The 15,846-nt window shown below is 35.5% G+C and overlaps 1 protein-coding gene across 1 annotated transcript in view; it reads left to right on the top strand.

The window, feature by feature from the left end:
- LOC101901288 (uncharacterized protein DDB_G0283357) overlaps window positions 1–15,846 on the top strand; it is a 162,249-nt gene that overhangs the window by 20,298 nt on the left and 126,105 nt on the right. The window lies entirely within an intron of this gene.

Genomic DNA, 15,846 nt, shown 5'->3' with positions numbered 1-15,846 from the left:
CCATTTAGACTTGGCACATCTCAATATTTCTATCAACACAATATCTGTTAAAAAAAATAGTAGAGATCGGATCATTCCTTCTGATGACCTCCTCCACAAAGGGTCATTTTTTTGAAAAACCAAAACGATCATAAAATTCTAAGAAGCTTCAGGTTCTCCTTAAATTTTGCACATCCCATTATTTCTACAAACGCAAGATCTGCTGCGAAGATGAAATATATCGGATCACTCCTTCTGGTTCCTCACCCACAAAGGGTCAACATTTTGAATATTTATGAAGCTCATAAAACAACAAATAAACATCGGATTCCATTCGGACTTGGCACATCTTAATATTTCTATCAACACAAGATCCGTTATAAAGAAGTTAGAGATCAGACCATTCCTTCTGGTACGTACCCCTCAAGGGGTTAAAGTTTTGAATAACCAAAGCGATCATAAAATCCGAAATAAGCATCCGATTCTCTTCAAATTACACATTCACAATATTTTTTATTAACCCAAGGACTGGTGTGAAGATGGAATATATCGGTTCATTCCTTCTGGTACCTCCCCCACAAAGGGTCCAAATTACATCAAGCTCATAAACACGTAATTAGCACCCGATTCCATTTAGACTCGGCACATCTCACTATTTCTATCAATACAAAATCTGTTATAAAGATGGTATAGATCGGACCATTTCTTCTGGTACCTCCCCTACAAAGGGTCAAAGTTTTGAATAACGATGAATCTTATAAAACACGAAATAAAGATCGAATTCCATTCGGACTTGGTACATCTCAATATTTTCATCAACACAAGATTAGTTATAACGATGGTAGAGATCGAACCATTCCTTCTTGTACCTCCCCCGCAAAGGATTAACATTTTGAAGCATGAAAACGGAAGACTTCGGTCCGCTATACTCATATAAAGTACAGGAAGTAGTCGATATAGTCCAAATCTGTCAAGTTATATATATATATATATATATATATATATATATATATATATATATATATATATATATCTCTGTAATATTGGCAAACTGCTTCGGAACCTCGTCCATAAAGAGTGAAGAGTTTGAATAATCATAAGTCAAGGCTGGGGGTATACTTCTGTTGGAAAAACCGACTGATACTATTTGAATTGTTTTCATAGGGATCAGTCTTGTTAATGGATGTTTCTACTTGCTTAGGGTTTATCTTGGCACCAGGCTTTCTCCGAGGCCAAAATACAGTCACAAATACACTTAAAAAAAGAATCTGGAATTACATTTTTTATAGAAAAATTGCTCCACTTTGAATCCAAAAATTATTTTTCCCCGAGTAAAGAATCCTCAACATGGCCAGGGTGTAGATGATTCCCTTTACAATGTACATATGTATATATTTCCTCCCTTTTCATGATGCATTATTTTGCATTTTCTTGCAGTCAGGAATGACTTGTGAGCAGAGTAAAAATCCATCCAGGTCCTACACAAAAATAATGCAGGACCGACGATGAACAACCTACGTTCCGCCTTAGTAAGGCAGCCAGCAAGCCTTACACCTTTGCCATTGCTGTATTTGTTTTTGTTTGTACGCAACACAGACAGGCATTGACATTTCGATTACAGCATGTTCAGGTGCCTTTTCGTGTTGTTATTGTTTTGTACTCTCGCTCTCTCACATGTTTTGTTGACGACGACGACGACGACGACGACTCCTTGTGATAAGAGCCGAGCCGAAAAGAGTAGCAGTTGCCTAACCACTACAACTTGAATTATTTGCTGTGCATGTGCCTGCCTATTTCCTTTTCATGTAAAGATGATGTGGATGTTGTTGTTTTTGTTATCACATTTTCCTTGTTTGTGTTGTTGTTGTTGGTGTTGGTTGTGGTTCTCATTCATTATTATGTATAATGTATTTTGTTGTTGTTGTTTTTTTTTTGGTGATTTACTATCTTTGCCCACAACGTGCCAGGCGTCTGCGTCTGTCTGCCAGTTCATTGTAACAAACAATTAAACCTCCACCTCCGCCTCGCGCTCTCTTTTCTCCCTCAAGGCAAGAGATCGCCCAACTGAGCGACCACATGAGGAAAGCAAAATAAGAAAATTGTTTTCCGATAATTTTGTATTTAATTCACTTGTAGTTGTTGTTGTTGGGATTTCTTCTGGGATATGTGTGTGTGTGTGTGCCTCATTTTTCTCGTCTTATCATTTGCTTGTCCTTTTTATCACTGGTATTCGCAGTCGAACCACGCCAGCATTTTTTGCAGAAGCATTCGGTGGCATGTGGGCCTCACCAAAACAGAAAAAAAAACAACAACAACAAACAACGTGTTGTTGTTTTGTTTGTATTGGAAACTTGTTTATCTGCTCTTTTGTTTTTACAAATATTTTCTTTCGGCTCGTAATTGATTACATGAAAACAGCAAGGGCGAGAGAGAGAGAGAGAGAGGCAAAGAGACACAGAGGGCGAGAGAGTGGTTTTTGGCGCAGCCACCAAAAAGGAAAACCTGTTTCAAATGACTTTATCAATGCTTTGGGTATTTCCTTCCTTCTTCCGTTTTTTTTTTATTTATAGAGTAACCATAACTGCACTCCCCAGAGAGAGAGGATAACCATTTCTTCATTCTCTCTCCCTCTCTGGTGTATATTTTGAGCTAGAAATCCTGTTCTAAAAATAAACTTTGTTACAAACTTTGTTTACTCTGTTTCGCCTGTTACAACAACAAAACAAATAATGTTGTTGTTGTAGGTGTTGCTGTATGTGTTGTTGCTCTTTTGTTTTGTTGCTGTGATATTTGGTGTTAAATTAATTACCAATAAAAACCAAACTATGTTTATCTCTACCCCCCCCCATCACCCCCACACACACACACTTGGGAAAGAGCTCAAAACAAATAGACACGCCACCACCATCGCCAACACTCGATTTTGTCACTGGAAATCCCCATCACTGGGGATTACAACGAAGAACGTGTGATGATAAAAATTATCGATAGGCGATAATTTGTCACCACGCCACCATCACCACTACACCCCACCCCACCCTCATTGGGTGGCAACACCAAACCGGATATTTCTTTTTTTGTCAGAATAAAATGTATACAATCTCCCCCTCCCCCTCCCACCATACTTCGAGAATGGGATATTTTGTCGATAATTAAATTTAATTACTCACACAGTGATTACTTTTTCACTTCTCTGTATTCGAAAATAATGTGGGTGATGGTAGTGGTGATAATTTTTTCAATTAACAACAATAAAACAGTGTTGCCATTTTTGAGAAAAAAAATCGTCTTTAAAGTCGATTAAAAAAACAACAACAAAAAATCTCAGTAATATCTATTGAGGAAAAAATAAGTCCCATTGGCGGAAAAATTCGACAACGAAAATTATGACGACTTTGACCAATATCTGCGTAAAAGCAGCCAATATAAGTTTGATATTAAGGAAATTTAGGTCAATACACAATATAATACAAATCGAAATTTCAAGAAATCTTGTCATACATTCCAAGATTGCTGGGCAATATTGCTATGTTCTAGAGCCGGCAATATCTATACATAAACAAGTAAAAAAAGCAGTAAGTTCGGCCGGTCCGAACATTGAATACCCTCCACCATTTGGAACGAATTAGAAAATTTTCAAAAAATTAAATCCATTAAAAATTCTGTTAAAATCTTTAAAATATCTAATATCGGAAGGTACTTTATGGGGGGATATACGATATTGTGAACCTATATAGACAATTACTTTTCAGGGGTTAAAGTGCTCACAAAGAACTCCTTGCCTGGATTTTCAGACAATACCATAGGAAAATATGACTAAAATCATCAAAACACCGAATATCGGGGGTAGCGTTATATTGTGGCCATACGATATCGTGGACCTATATAGATAAAACTCTTCCGAGGTATAAAGTACCCACAAAGTACTCCTTGTGTGGATTTTCAGACAACTCCGTTGAAAAATGTGTCTAAAATCATCAAAATACCGGATATCGGGGGTACCGTTATATGGGGGCATACGATATCGTGGAGCGATATAGCCCATCTTTGAACTTGACCTGCCTGCAGACAAAACAGAGATATGGACAAAATTTTAGCTTTCTATCTTAATTCGTTTAGCCTGTAGCGTGATTACAACAAACGGACCGACGGACGGACGGACAAGGCTAAATCGTCTTAGAATTTTACGCTGATCAAGAATATATGTACTTTGTAGGGTCTAAAATGATTATTTCAATGAGTTACAAATGGAATGACGAACTTAATATACCCTCCATACTATATATGGTGGAGGGTATAAAAATGGAAAAATATGAATGACAATTAAGAATACCCCGAAGAAACGGCTTATGTTGGTGAAGGGGGGTGGCAAAATTTTGTACTTATGTCCTAGAATCTTGGTGAGCTGTGGAATACATTCTAAGTAGGTGGAAAAAATTATTTAAATTTTTTTAGATCTGTATAATTTTTGGTGTTAAAAAAGACCATATAGCTCCACGTTTTGGTAGGTGCCCGGACACAATATCCATTGCAATTATGGGGATTATGTCGGTTTTTTTTTCTCTACACCATAGTATGAAGGGTATATTAAGTTTGTCATTTCGTTTGTAAAACCTCGAAATATACATTTTAGACACCACAAATCAGCATAAAATTCTATGTCGATTTAGCGATGTCCATCCATCTATTCTTCTGTCTGTCTCTGTAAACCGCTCTAGTCTCCGAGCAAAATGAAGTAGGTTGATAAAATTTTACTCAAATGTATATTATGTCTGCAGGACTCTTGTTCTTGAAAATGGGCCATGTAGGTCCACGTTTTGGTATAGCCCCCATATAACGGTACCTCCCGATATTCGGTTTTTTGATGATTTTAGCGACATTATTCATCGGAATTGTTTCAAATTGGATATTTGAAGTTGGAAATGGAAACTACACCCTGAAAGAGAAAATTGTCCATGCAGGTCCACGTCTTCGTATAGCCGCCAGATAACAGTATCTCCCTATATTCGGTATTTTGACGATTTAAGCGACATTATTCACCGGAATTGTTTCAAATTTGGTATTTGAAGTTCGAAATAGATACTACAGCCTAAGAGAGAAAATTGTCTGTACAGGTCCACGTCTTTGTATTGCCCCCATATAACGTTACCTCCCGATATCCAGTATTTTGGTGATTTAAGCGACATTATTCGCCGGAATTGTTTCAAATTTGGTATTTGATGTTGGTAATGGCTGCTACAACCTATGACAAAAAACTGTCTGTGCAGGTTCACGTCTTTGTATAGCCCCCATATAACGGTACCTCCCTATATTCGGTACAATACCCACCGAAATTGTTTGAGATGTGGTATTTGAAGTTCGTAATGGATGCTACAGCCTGTGACAGAAAATTGTCTATGCTGGTCCAGGTCTTCGCACAGCTCCAATTTAACGGCACCTCCTTATATACGATATTTTGATGATTTTAGCTACATTATTCACCGTTTATTTCAAGTTTCCAATTTGAATATGGTAATGGCTTATGACAAACAATGCCTATGTATGTCCACGTCGTATAGACCCCAATATAACGGCTATATTCGGTATTTTTAAAATATTAACAGAATTTTTTAAGGATTTTATTTTTTAAAAATTTCCAAATTCGTTGCAAATGGTGGAGGGTATTAAAAGTTCGGCCCGGCCGAACTTACTGCTTTTTAACTTGTTTTATCTCACCCTGTGTGGTTTTCTAGCTGATCAATTCCACATGGTTAGTGTGGATACGATCCGGCCGAAGATCAATACTGTAATTCGTGTCACAGAGCTCCCTCCTGGGCCTGATATTATACAGCATGTACATCAGTGACATGCCTCTGACATACCTCCTTCGATAGGGTCAACATTTTTATTCAATTCTCGACAGATTTGTTTAGGAATAAAAAAAAACATTCTGCCAAATTTTGCGACCTACAGTCCGGTATTGCAATTCGCTTTAAATATCGTGGAAATAAGGGCCGTTTTAAAAATGCAAAAAAAATATGACCTATCAGGTGGCAGAATTCTGGCCTCGGGAGCACTGGAATTCTGGGGCCGATTTGATGGACACTACATCACTGGGGTTGAGGACGCTGGGCATTGGAGCCGGGTTGGAAGATTCTACGGTAGCATTGCTATCCCTGGGTGCCTTAACAATGCTATTGTAGAACCTTCCAACCTTCCATGAAGAGCTCTCTCTACCATAATACGTATTAATCGCAACGGATTTCGTTCAAAGAGATATAGATTATTGACCATATTCATCAATTCTAGCTATAGGGCTGAGGGTTTAAAAATCTTGAGCTATGACCTCGTGAACGTACCAAGTTCTGACTATAAAATTATGCGACATGCCATGGTCGGCCTGGGACAACTTCAAACGCTAAAGTTGTCATCTTACGGAAGTTTGGAATAAAATAAAGTTACAGTAAATTTTTCAAAACTCCAAAATTACAACAACAAAAAATTGTTCCACTGGCAAAAATCTACATTTACACAAACAATATTCGGTTATATTCAAAGACTTCCTTTGACAATTCCATCAATGAAAAAGACGCCCACTTGAAATGATTTGAGTTTTTTTTTTTTTTTTGACGGTATGGACAAAACCCGGCACTTGAAAAGTCTCTTCGAAAAATCAACCCCTTTTTTGTGGGAACTCGATCTGTTGTAATGCATTCTTATGTGGTGATTCCTGTTTTGTAACAAAACCAACCACAAAGATTCGAAAAAGGGCCGACAATCAACCAACCATCGACATATCATCGACAATTTGAGTACTTCAAACTTTGACTAACTGCAGAACATTTTTTTGGTATTTTTTTATGCCTTTTTTCCCTGTCTACTTTTGCCTGGCATATCGTTTTTCAATATCTCCCTTTTACCCGACAAGGAAGAAAAGAAATGAGCCTCAAATGAAAGTGAAATGCTAATACGAATCCTTTCAGTTTTAGTGTTGGGCCTGTCTTATTGGAATTCGGCGAAGTAGGTTTGTCACATACCCGCATTTTTTTTCGGGAGTTAGGTTTGAGGGATAAGCCTTTCCGTTTTTTTTTTTCGTTTTTTATTTCTTTTTTTCTGTTTATCTTTCAATTCCTGTTTGCCCTAGACAGTGGAATTGTGTTTGCTTTATTTTTTATTCCATCGTTCATGTGGCCCTTATTTTGCTTCGTTTTGTTTTTTTTTAACAAAAGGACTTCTTCCCCAATGTTTGCAGAAACAAATCTTGATTTGAATAACACACTGTTTCAAAGAGGGGGCACTTTTTTGGATTTTCTTAAGGCAAGGAACAAATAATGGAGGTTAAAACTAAGAGTCTTTTTCTCTATGCCTAAAGAAAATGAACTCAAAAGAAAAACAAAAATTCTTTGTGAGATTTGGAAAATTTTGGAATTTTTCCAAAAAAAAAAATTTCAAAAAAAAATTCTTTTTATAAATTTTCAAAAAAAAATTATCGAAAAAATTTTACAAAAAAATTATTTTTTCGAAATATCAACAGACGTGGACATTTTTAAAAATTATTCAAAAAAAAATCAAAAAAAAAATTATTTTTTCAAAAAATTTTTCAAAAAAAAATTCGAAAAAAATTATTTTTTCGAAATATCAACAGACGTGGACTTTTTTCAAAATTATTTTTTCCAATTACCAATTAACACGGATTTTTAAAAATTATTTTTCCGAAATAACAACACATATGGATTTTTTAAAAATTATTTTTTCGAAACACGTATATTTTTTACAAATATAATTTTTTGGAAATATCAACAGACGTGGATTTAAAACAAAGAGTATTTTTCATTTAATTTTTTTTATATGTTTTTAAATATATTTTATATTTTTTTATATTTTTATATAAAATATATTTTTTCAAAATATCAACAAATGTAAATTTAAAAGAAAAATATTTTTTTAAATCCATTGATGAGAATTTTTTAAATAATATTATTTATGGATTTTTTAAGAACTTTTTGGAGTTTTAGCAGTCGTTGGTTGTTTTTAAAAATATTTTTTTAAGTTTTAAAAGACGTTGATTTTTTAAAAAAATATTTCTTTGAAGTATCAACTGACGTGGAGTTTTAAAAAAAATATTTAAAATTAAAAGATTAACAAAATATATTTCTTTGAAGTATCAACCGAAGTGGATTTAAAAAAAAATATTTAAAATTAAAAAAAAATTTCGAAAAAAAAATTTCAAAAAAAATTATTTTTTCGAAATATCAATAGACGTGGACTTTTTTAAAAATTATTTTTTCTAATTACCAATTAACACAGATTTTTAAAAATTATTTTTTCCAATTACAAATTAACACGGATTTTTAAAAATTATTTTTTCGAAATAACAACACATATGAATTTTTTAAAAATTATTTTTTTCGAAACACTAATAGACGAATATTCTTTACAAATATATTTTTTCGAAATATCAACAGACGTGGATTTAAAACAAAAAGTATTTTTCATTTAATTTTTTTAATATGTTTTTAAATATATTTTATATTTTTTTATATTTTTATATAAAATATATTTTTTCAAAGTATCAGCAAATGTAAATTTAAAAGAAAAAATATTTTTTTTTAAACCCATTGACGAGAATTTTTTAAATAATATTATTTATGGATTTTTTAAGAATTTTTTGGAGTTTTAGCAGTCGTTGGCTTTTTTAAAAATATTTTTTTAAGTTTTAAAAGACGTTGATTTATTAAAAGATATTTCTTTGAAGTATCAACTGACGTGGAGTTTTAAAAAAATATTTATAATTAAAAGATTAACAAAATACATTTCTTTGAAGTATCATCAACAGATGTGGATTTTTAAAAAAAATATTTATTACAGTCATCATCCGACGCGGATTTTTTAAAAAATATTTCTTTGATGTAAATTCATAAGATTTTTTTAAATCCATTGACGAGAATTTTTAAATAATATTAGTAGTTGTTTTTTTACGATTTTTTTTTTGAAGTTTTAGCACTCGTGGATTTTTTAAAAATAATTTTTTTTAAGTTTTACGTTGACGTTGATTTTTTAAAATATATTTTTTTGAAGTATCAACTGACGGGAGTCTTAAAAAATATTTAATCGAAGTATCAACTTACGTGGATTTAAAAAAAAATATTTAAAATTAAAAGATTAACAAAAAATATTTATTCCAGTCATCAACAGACGCGGATTAAATAAAGAAAATTATTCCAGTCATCAACAGACGTGGATTTAAAAAAAAAATTTATTACAGTCATCTACCGACGCGGATTTTCTTTCAAAAAAAATTTTCAAAAAAAATTTTTTTTTAATATTTTTCAAAGGAAATAAATTTACAATTGTTAATAATTTTCTCGTATTGAACATTTAAAATTTTTCCGAATTTCAGATCAAAAATAGTCATTTTCTCGGATTGAACATCTAAAATTTTTCCGAATTTCAGATCAAACACCCAACACGTTTTCGAATTTTTGGTTTAAAAAAATTACAAATTTCCGAACTTTGAAAAAATTAGTTATTTTTTCGGTTTAAACATCCAAATATTTTCCGAATTCGCGTATCCCACACGTTTCCGAATTTCGGATCAAACATCCGACACGTTTCCGATTTTTTGTTTAAAAAAATTAAAAATCTCCGAACTTTGTAAATGTTAGTATTTTTTTCGGGCCAAACATCCAAAAATTTTCCTAATTTCGGATCAAACATATGACACGTTTCCGAACTTAGTATCAAACATCCTATACATCTCCGATTTTTAAATAATTTCCATATAAAACTATAGAAATTCATATTTTTCCGGAATTTCGGATCAAACAACCGAAGATTTTGAGAATTTCGTATCAAACATTACAAAATTGTTCCGAATTTTCTATTTTTCCTTTTGCGAATTCAAATCGAATTCGTGACGGAATTCTAATGATCTTTCCAAATTTTTTCAAAAAAAAAAAAACAAACTTTCAGAATTTTGGGCAATCTCACACAATCTCTCACAATTCAACATCAGAACCGGAAATCTGTGTAGAGTTATTTTCCGAATTCGGAAAAAATTGTTAGCTAGGCTGTAAAACGCGCACACAAATCAGAAAACAAAACAATATATTTTTTCCACTCATTTACTCTCTTAGATCCAACTCTTGCTCTATTTCGAGCGATTCTGCCCACACTCTAATTTTTCAAACATGAGGGACTTTCAAACTGAGGGACAAAAGAGTGTCGAGTAGACTCTGTAAAAAAACTTCCACTCTTCGAGCAATCCTTCTCGCGAGCTAGTTTTACTCCCGAGCGAAAACACAATTTTGTTCCGAGTTCGTTCCGAATTCGACACTAGAATCGGAAATCTGTGTTATTTTCCGAATTCAGAAAAAATTGCCAGCTGGGCTGTTACACGCACACACAAATCAGAAAACAAAATAATATATTTTTTCCACTCATTTACTCTCTTAGAGCCAACTCTTGCTCTATTTCGAGCGATTCTGTCCGCACTCTAATTTTTCAAACATGAGAGACTCGGGAGCGCTGCTACACAAAACAAAATAGTGACGAGTAGACTCGATAAAAAAAACCCCACTCTGCGAGCAATCCTTCTCGCGAGCAAGTTTTACTCCCGAGTGAATACGAGCAAATCTGTGCTATGTTCTTTTGTACTTATTGAAGTTTGCCTTACAAGCGTCCCGAACCATGGCAAGGTTTGCCATATGCGATTCATTTGAAAAAAATTATCTTGTTGTTTTTCTACGCTCGTTAATCTCTTTACTTCCCTTACTGGGAAATATTTTGCGGACAAGCAGCCAAGAAGGGTACTGCCTAGGTTACTAAAGCCAATTGTCGCAACTTATCTACTGCTCGAAGTCCATCATTAAGACTTGTTAGGCTTATTAGCAAACTTATCGGTCGGCGAACCCCGTCTGAAACTTTCTAACTTGTTTACAAAAAAAAAAAATAAGTTTTTGTTTTATCAAATTCCCAACAATAATAGAAATTCTCGAAAAAGGGAAAGTCTTGAAGAACAGAAATCACTTCGCTCATGAATTCAGCACAAGCAGAAAGATAATTGCAAAAATTCTTATTCGTTGTCTTTTTGATTTTGTTGTTGTCATTTTTTTTTTTTGTTCTGCTTCAGACATTCGGACTAAAAATAGCTTTATTAAAATGTTTACCAGTTGAGAGGCTGATTGGCTGGCTGGCTGGCGGTCGCATATGTTTATGTTTTCTGGATACCTTCCACCACCACCGATTATTGCCTTGCCAGATGTATACGTTCTCTTTCAATTCTGCAAGGTCCACTTTGCTCGCAATTAGCTCCTTGGAAAGCAAAAAAATGGATAAGAAATCCAACAATTTATAGAAGACCACAAAAAAAAAAGATGAGGCGTTGTTGTATAAGTCAAATTCCCCCCGAGATAATACACGTTCCATTTGCTTGGAGAGGACAACACAAAAGAGCGAGAGAGAGATGAGCCCGAAAACACTCAGCCAAACAAAGAGTATAACAAAACGCCCCAACGTGCAATTGCACGATAATTGAAAATACAAAACAGTCAACAAAAAGAAACAACAACATCAACAACGCCAACAACAATGCCTTAATAACATGATTTCTATTTTATTTTATTTTTTTGTTTTTCAAAAACAAGTCATTGAAGCTTTTCTTGTTCTCTGTCTCTTTTTCTATGGCTGGTAAAGAGCGTACGAAAATATGGGAGCATAACAACTGCATTCATGTCATGCATGGCCTGCATTTGCATGTGTTCGTCTGTTTGTGTTTATTATTGTTTGGGGGCCAAACTCATGGCTTGACTGATTTGTTATTACTCTCCAACTCTCTCTCACTCTCTGAGTGCATTGTTATTTTTCATTAAGGAGAGTCATGTGCCAATGACTGGATGACTGATATTTATTTGTTGCTGCCGCCGCCGACACATGTTATTGTTGTTGTTGCTGCTGTTGCCGAATGTTTTTATTTAACACGAACAAAGCAAATTCAACCACAACACACAGCAACTACTCACTCAGCCGACGACGATGATGATGATGACGACCAACCAACCGACCATAATAGCAACACCAGCAACAACGCAAAAAGAAAACGGCACATGAAAAGCCAAACAAAAACAAAATATCCAGGGCTTTTTGACGACGACAACGACGACCGCACGAACGGACGATGACAATGTGAATACATGGGGAGAACAAAACAAATAAAATACAAGCAACAACAAACAACACTTCTACTACGTGGTGTTGTTTTTGTGGATAAATCAACATGAGCATGGCAAGAGAAAGAGAGCAAGAGACCGAGTCTATGTCAAAGAGAGCATAGCTTAACAAGAACAACAAACATGCCCAACCACTAAGTGCCCGCTCCTCGGTGGCAAACATTCACAAAAGCAACAAACATTTAATTGGGTATTTGCGCTCATTCCAACGAATGGGGATGGGTGGCACAGTGTTTTGAGGCCGAATTGTAAACTCGTTTCTTGTTGTGGTAGTTGTGGATGTGAAATTGAAACAAAAACTAGTTAAGATGGGAAGGCATTACAGGCATATTAATGTCAAAGTATATGGGACAATGACGGCGGAGTTCATGTGGGACTCTCAAATTCCTTTAACATGCGTCAATATGTCATGCGACGACTCAAGCTGTTTATATGTTCTCACCTTTGGACAGTTTCAGCTCGACGATATACAGGGTGAGATAAAAAACGGCAACAAAGTAAAACGCCATAATTTTTACATTTTTTTTAAATTTTATTGAATGAAAGCAAAAAATATCGGAAATAGCATCACATTTTAGAATACGTTTAGATTTGTTCGAATTGGTCATCTTTGGCACGAATTATGGCCTTCAAACGGCCAATGAAACCGTCACCCGCTGCCCGAATATTGCTCTGCGGTATTTTGGCCCATTTCCGGCGAAGCGCTTGCTTAAGGTGATCGACATTTTGGTATTATTTAGTGCCAACCTTGCTTTCCAAAATACTCCAGACACAATAGTCCAACGGATTGGTATCCGGAGATTTTGGCGGCCATTGTGCGCTAGAAATGAAGCGAGGAACATCATTTTGTGCTGAGTCATGTTGGAATGCCTAAGGTCTGCGGCCAAAGGCTTTAATACACCCTCCAGAATATTTTTGCGATATTATTCGGCATTTATTCTGATGCCACGGTCGATAAATACGAGCGGAGAGCAACCATCGGCTGTTATGACGGCCCACACCATCACCATGGCCGGCGCTTGAGTGTTTGGTCTGGTGGCCAACCAAAGGTGCACATTTTCACCTGACCTTTTTGGCAAGTAAACTCATCGGAGAAAACCAAATTCGGCAATTTCGACTAAGCGAAGCAACTCTTTAGCTGTTTTGAGTCTATTTTCTTTCTGTTGCGGTGTAAGTTCTTGCACTTTTTGGTATTTCAATGGCTTTACCCCGAGCTCATTTTTCAATATTTGCCGAATGGAATATAGCGATATGTTCAGCACACGAGCCATTTTTCGGCCACTGCGACGCGGGTTTCGATCAAATCGCTTCTTTACTTTTCGAACCATTTCTGCTGATGTTGCTGTTTTCTTCCGTCCACTTCCTTGACGTCGGGCTACGCTACCAGTATCACGAGCGAGTAACTAGCGATGAGTTGATGAAATTTTACTCAAATGTTTATTATGCCTGTAGGACTTTTGGCATTGAAAAAGGGCCATGTAGGTCCACGGTTTGGTATAGACCCCCCATATTATGGCATCTCCCTATTTCCGGTATTTTTGTGATTTAAGCGACATTATTCACCGGAAATATTTCAAATTTCGTATTTGAAGTTCGTAATGGGTACTACAGCATGCGACAGAAAATTGTCTGTGCATGTAGCCATCTTTGTATAGCCCCCATATAACGGTACCTCCCGATATTCGGTATTTTGATGATTTTAGTGACATTATCCACCGGAATTGTTTCAAATTTGCTATTTGAAATTCGTAATGGATGATACAGCCTATTACTGACAATTGTCTGAGCAGGTCCACGCCTTTGTATAGTTCTCATAAAACGGTACCTCCTTATTGTCGGTATTTTGGTGATTGATGGTGATTTCAGCAAAAATGTTTCAAATTTGGTATTTGAAGTTCGTAATGGATACTACAGCCTACGACAGAAAATTGTGTGTGCAGATCTACGTCTTCGTATAGCCCCCATACAATGGTACCGCACCATATTCGGTATTTTAATGAATTTAGCTACATTATTCGCCGTTTCATGTTCATTTTTCTTATTTGAATATTGTAATGGCTTATGTCAAAAATTGCCTGTACAGGTCCATGTCGTCGTATAGACCCTAATATAACTGCTACATTCGGTATTTGTAAGATTTTAACAGAAATTTTAATGGATTTAATTTTTTTTTTTAAAAATTACCAAATTCGTTCCAAACAATGGAGGTTATTCAAAGTTCGGCCTGACAGCTTTTTTACTTGTTTTAATTTCAAATTATCGTAATGTGGTGCGCAATATACGACTATGCGGTTCAAATACAATAAAATGTAAAAAAGAGTTGAGCTTAGCTAGCCCGAACTTTGTATACCCTCCATAATTTAGAAAGTATATCATGCAAAAATATGTCCGTTAATTGCCGAAATTCCTGTATTCGGGGGTATGCGACTCTTTTATTATAAAAAAGTTGGCTACAATAAAAAAACATACCGAATATCGGGAGGATAGGGACTATAAAAAACATTGACTTCTATGTAACCAGAAGAGCCCATTACGTAATCCAAATGCTGTTTTTTTAACAATCCCGTTAGCAAATGTGGCTAAAATCGTAAAAATACCGAATATGACGTATACCGGAATTATAGGAAACCGTGGAACATATAAATAATTCTTAATGCCGTTAGAAAGGTAGGTACAGTTATAGGGAGGGGGTTGAAGGGGGGGAACTTCGACCTATATGGAATTATAGTGTCACATGAGGTAGAGCCCATTACACATTCTAAATACTGAATTTTAAACTATTCCATGGAAAAGTGTTTCCTAAAATCGATAAAATATCCGATTAACGGGAGTTACATTTACATGGTGGCTATACGAAAAATTAGATCTTTATGGGCAAATTTCTGTCATAGAACGTAGATCCTATTACGAACTCTAACTACCGAATTTTATAAATTCCGCAAATAAACAAAAAAAAGTCAAAATATCGAATATATGGAGGTACAATTATGTGGGGGCTATACGAAAACGAGGACCGACATGGCTCATCTTCGAACTTGACTTGACTGTAAGTCATCGAAAAGCTAGATGAAGCGGGTCTTTCTGCCGATCAGCTGCCATAGATGTTCTCTGATAAAAACTCAGGTCCTCCGTTGGGCAGCTGGACAATCTTGCTTTGGCATTGGGTAGTAAGGTTTCTCCACAGCGGTACCGGGTGGTTTAGCTTTCGTTTCGCATATGAGATATTATAAATCGCCTTAGAATGTTCCTCTAAGGAAGTCCCCAGAATGGAACTCGTTTCCTATGTACAATGTCAATTTCGTCTGTAGCAAAGTTTGATTTTAAGGATGACCCATCTGTGGAAAATTTTATTATTTTCCAACCCCTTTTTCCCATTCTCAACACTGTGCACAATCTCCGCGGTGAATAAGACAGAAGGCATGTCGCTGTATACAAGAGAGTGGCGCGTGTTATTTGATGTTTTTGCGCTCTCTCTCCTCTCTCTCTCTCTGTTTTTATGCTCCCCTTTGCAATGGTGGAAAGAAACTGATGCTCTCTTCATATTGTTGCCGTTTTCTGTTCGTCAGCTGTTGTTGTTTTTGTTTCGTGTAGAGGAGCCACAGCGGCAGCGGCGCTGGCAGCAGCAACGACAGCTTTATGGCTGGTTGGTTGACTGGCTCGC

The sequence above is a fragment of the Musca domestica genome, unplaced genomic scaffold (genome assembly GCF_030504385.1).
Source record: "Musca domestica strain aabys unplaced genomic scaffold, Musca_domestica.polishedcontigs.V.1.1 14, whole genome shotgun sequence".
Lineage (NCBI taxonomy): Eukaryota > Metazoa > Arthropoda > Insecta > Diptera > Muscidae > Musca > Musca domestica.
The sequence above is the reverse complement of the archived record's forward strand: the minus strand, read 5'-3'. Positions and strand labels throughout refer to the sequence as shown.